The sequence below is a fragment of the Sturnira hondurensis genome, unplaced genomic scaffold, assembly GCF_014824575.4.
Source record: "Sturnira hondurensis isolate 20B ecotype Veracruz unplaced genomic scaffold, ASM1482457v3 Scaffold0006413, whole genome shotgun sequence".
Taxonomy (NCBI): Eukaryota; Metazoa; Chordata; class Mammalia; order Chiroptera; family Phyllostomidae; genus Sturnira; species Sturnira hondurensis.
In genome coordinates, this window is record NW_028079044.1 from 37,595,143 (window position 1) to 37,600,144 (window position 5,002).

Genomic DNA, 5,002 nt, shown 5'->3' on the forward strand with positions numbered 1-5,002 from the left:
CTCTTGGACTGCAGTCTTTTCTCAATGGTCCATTGTCACTACCCACAAAACTGGATTTCTACTCCTGATCTGCACTCAGCTGATGGCCAGGTGTCTGCGGAATGATTGGTTTGGTCATTCCAGTCCATCACTTGGACTTGTAAGCACTACTTTTTCCTGGGCGCTCCGGGCCATTAACTTTCTATTAGACTCCTATTTTGATGGCTCACTTGTACTCCCATTCCTTCCCTTTCTTTCTTTAGTTACTAAAAACTACAGTTACTCAGGATAACCTATTTCCAAGGTGTATCGGTTAAAAACATTTGATAGCTTCTCGGCCTTTTGGCTAAGATCAAGTGTAGTAAAAACATTTGAATTAAAAAACCAAGACACCTCATATCAACTCGCATACCTGTAAGATTTTTTGTGCGGTCAATGGTCTTTATTTATTTACTTATTCATTTATTCATTTATTTATTTATTTATTTATTTTACTTTGTGCCCTCCAAAGAATTCTTAATTTCTTTGAATCTCTTACGCATTTTAAATAACTAAACCCCAGACTTTATTTAGATTTCAGCTGTTTTGTTTTTTTCATGAATGTCTCTGTGTGGGCTCGCAAGACTCCCATCCAGGCTTCCAGTTTACATTAACTAGCATGTCTCCCCTGACTCCTCTGATCTGTGATAGACTCTCAGGCTTGGGTTTTTTTCATGGCCTTGGTAGTATTAAGAGGTATTGGCCAGGTATCCTGAAAAACTATGATTTTCAATGTTTTTCTTGTGATGAGTCTCCACGTATGGGTTTTGGAGAGACTCCTGAAAGTGTGAGATGCTCTTCTCATCATGTCCAACCTGATATCTGCATGACATCACTAGCAATGTTCGTCACGTGGGTAAGCCAGTGCTGGCCAGGCTTCTCTGCAGTAAACTTACTGTTCTTTTCCTATACTTTACTCTTTTGAAGCAAGACTAAGTCCAGCCCACCCTGAATGGGGGCAAGGGGAGCTTAACTCCCTCTACTAGACAGGAGAATATTTCTATGTATTAAATGGATCTCTTCTTGCATTGTTTAAAATTGTCATCTAAAAGTGTTCCTCTTCCATTTAAATAGTTATAAAAATTGCAGTTTCCACTATAAGATTAAAATCCTTAAATAACACAACTACATCACATCTTAACAGATACCCAATAAAATCGAAATACCATGGTCCTTTGATATCTCCTGATAATGCCTTTTCAAATGTCACAATACAGAGCTGTTTTTTAACAGTCCGATATTTGACATTGTTTTTTCTTTGAACTCATATTCCCATTCCAATACCCTTAGAGAAAAATGTAACTAATCTAATTCCTGAAGTATTTTACTAATGTACTTTTAACTTTAAAATTATTTCTTGTTACTATAATTGTCAAAGAACGTTATTGTGGATTGAGTTTTCGTTGCCACTTTTTTAGTAAAAAATTGATCACAGCAATTTAGGTATGTCATAAAATTAAAAGAAATTACTAAACAGAACGATAAAATATGCTACAGAGTCACAACGCTATTCGGATACAAAAGCAAGGCCGTTTAAAAGCAATGCCGTTTCTTCACACAAAGCCTTTATTTGTTTGCTGTTGTGGTGTAATATGCAGGGTATTAACATAAAAATGGTTTTAGCAGTTCTGTAACTTCTATATCCAGTGCAATGTTAACCTTGAAAATTTTTGGAAATTAACATGTTCCTGAAGAACATACGCTATTTGTAATGATTAGGTATCTATAAAATATATTTTGCCTCCAAAATAAAAGAAGATAATAAAAATTTAAAAACATGCTAGAAAGTGGTAAATATATATAATTAAAAAGTAATATATGATGTAGCCCTGGCCGGTGTGGCTCAGTGGATTGAGCTCAGGCTTGCAAAGCAAAAGTCACTGGTTCGATTCCCAGTCAGGGCACATGCCTGGGTTGCAGGCCAGGTCCCCAGTGGTGGGTGTGTGAGAGGTAACCACACATTGACATTTCCCTCTCTCTTTCTCCCTCTCTTCCCCTTTCTCTAAGAGTAAATAAAATCTTCTAAAAATGTGTGATTTAAAGTGAATTAAATCATATTAATTCATCATTATATCTTAATTAAGACAAAATATGAAGGAGATTTTTACATGTAGATGTTTTCCGATTTAATCAGTTACACAAATATTTTGGGGATTTAAGAAATGCATTGTTACATATAACTCTTAGCTAAAGTGAGTATTAAGCCATGTCTAAATTTAAGAAATAACAGAGTTATGATTATATTTAAATCAGCCACATTCTCAATAAGAGTTCCTAGAAATTAGACCTACATCTACTAGTAAGGGTTTCAAACAGTTGAAATATGCCAAAAGCCTGTCCATCTTGGGGTTGAATGGTGGAATCATTTTCAGGGCTTCCACCCACAGAAGAATTTTAGTCTCTGCCGCTGCCAGTCACAATTTCTTAGACAGATTCTATTCTGAAGTAGAATTCTCAGTGCAGTGCTTCCATTCAAGTGGAGGTTCAATTAGCATGCATGTTGTGAGGAATAATAATTTCACCTGCTAACCACGATATTCTGAGAGGGATAAAATATGCTGGTTTTTATTAGGGTAAAGATATTCTTTGCCTTACTGGTGGCTATTGGACATGAACTAATCTGAGGAAGAATAGATTAAAAATAAATTAGGAATTAATTTCAAGAAGTGTCTCTCATACTTTGAAGTCTCTGATGTGGTAATTTTCTGACTGTTTTATACTGCTCTTTGGCTGGTTTAAATTGGCCTAAATTTTTGCTGAATTTCTCATAAGGGAACGCCCTAATAGTCTGTAAGCTCACTTATGATGGCATGGTCAGGATTTGATATTTCCTAGAACTCCTTGGGAAGTCTTTTCACAGAGGGAACTTGGAGGAAGGTAGGTCGTTCTAGATCCTGTCAACTTGGAAATACTCTTACGAGGCTACAAGGTGGACACACAGGCATAGGACCGTGGGGATCTCTAGTCTCCCAGGGAGACAAGGACATTCCTGAGGGTTCGCTGAAATGGCGCACACATTTTGCTCTGCAATTTTACTTTATTTACTGATTTCCTTATAGCAGCAAGGTTTTTAGGGCATTTCAATAATTTTTAAATAATATGGAAACATTTAGGGAAGCATCTTCTTGGGGATAAGGTGAAATACATAGGATATATACAGATTTTATTTTTCCATTTTAGTGCCAAAACTGTGGTTCATTGCCAATTTTGTGAAGATGATTTGGATGGGTCCTCTGATGATGCTACTGGCCCCATTTATTTTGAGGAGCTCTTATGCTCCTTGAGTATTAATTCCCCATTCCCTGTATCCATCATGGGTGGTCCTGTGCCATTTATGGAAGAAAACTCAAAGTGTCCCACTTCAAATAACTCAAGCGTCAACCGAGGTCACCTTGGTTTCTTGGCTTTATGTAAAATCTTAAAACTACCATTCTATATGTAATAGGAAAAATAATACTGTCCCCAGGATGTGAAAGAGATCTTGGGGACTGATTTGACCCAGAGTTCCTATTGCCTGAACCTGTCAAACTCTCTCACTGAGACTCATTATAAGTCCTGCTACTGACCTCTTCCACCAGGAAGGATTTGTTATAGGAGCACGCTCCAACCCAGTTGCTACGAAGAGTTAAAATGTTCCATTGAACATCCCTGTTAATTGGGTCTGGGCCAGTGCTCCTGGGAATTTTTTTTTTTTTATGAAGCCCTCTCACTCCCATATTCTTTGGTCTCTTCTCTGTTCAACAATCTTTCCCTCTCAAAGTGGGAACGTTCACCATCAGATTTCTACTCCGTTTTTATGGGAGGCAGTTTAGTCGTCTCTCTGTTGTTCGGGAATCCAGGGAGGCTCACAAGTCTCCTCACTCACACCATCTAAAAGAAACATCTCCTTTAAAAAAATAAAAAGCATCTTATTGTTCTGAGGAGGAAATACTTCTAAACCTAGTGTACATTTTCTATGACTAATTAGAAAGGAAGCTTAGCCTTTAATCCTGTGAACATTATGCAATCCTAATGAAGTACAGTTCAAACAGGCTTCCCCACGACACCTTAGAATTCAGGACAAAGGCTTTCCAAGCACGCTGATAGAGATAAGGTGATCTGACATGGCCTTTTGTCCTGTTTCAGCACCTGAATGGAGAGGTATGCTGTGATTTATCTAACCTCTGCTTGCCATAGGTGATTTTATCTCGGTCTCCCTTAAAGCGAACTTAAACTCTTCAACTTATCACAAATTTATCATTATTTACTGTTGTAGACGCAACTTGATTCATGAAATCCAAGTAGCAGGTTCAATTGTGAGTCCTCAAAACATGGAAAGACAACGTTCTCATGATTTCTAGGCTCTCATCAATGGTCTGTAGTTATTTCCAAATAAGCGAAGATTCTGTTTTCTTTGCCCTTTTTAGATGCCAAGTTTTGGAGTAAAATAGGTAAGGAAGCCTTAGTCCTTAACTCCTTCCCACTCACAGGTCAGATTGCTGGAGCTGAAATTCATAAAAGGACCCTGAGGTTTTGGGAAAGACACAGAGTTGCAGGTTGGGGTGAGCAATTTCATTTGCTTCTCAGTTCGGAATCTCTGTGAGAAAGTCAGGCCTGACAGATACTTATATTAGCCAATTATCTCACTTTTGCCCACTTTTTTCCATTTTTAATTTGCAGGCTCGCCTCAAGTGTAACACACATGCTATTTTTGGCTGCCAAAGTCCTTCTCCTCTTCCTGCGCTCTAATTTCTGCATTTGCTCCACCTTTAGAGTCCAATGTTGAACTAACATCAACGACAAGGGAAACGAGGCAACCTCTGAACTTCAGCTGTCGGCATGCATTGGAGGAAGCGGTAATGGGAGCAAGATGTGGTGCGGGGTGCTGTTTGTGAGGATGGAGCCTCAGCAGGGCTGGCTGCTCCCCTCTCTGGAGAATCACCCGCACTCCCCCAATTCTTTGCATCTTTCCCTTAAGAAGAAAAAAAAAACCTTAGTAGTCCAG

The 5,002-nt window shown here is 38.5% G+C and overlaps 1 pseudogene; it reads left to right on the forward strand.

The window, feature by feature from the left end:
* Positions 1–305: 305 nt before the first annotated feature.
* On the forward strand, positions 306–377 carry LOC118989053 (uncharacterized; annotated as a pseudogene).
* Positions 378–5,002: the final 4,625 nt, after the last annotated feature.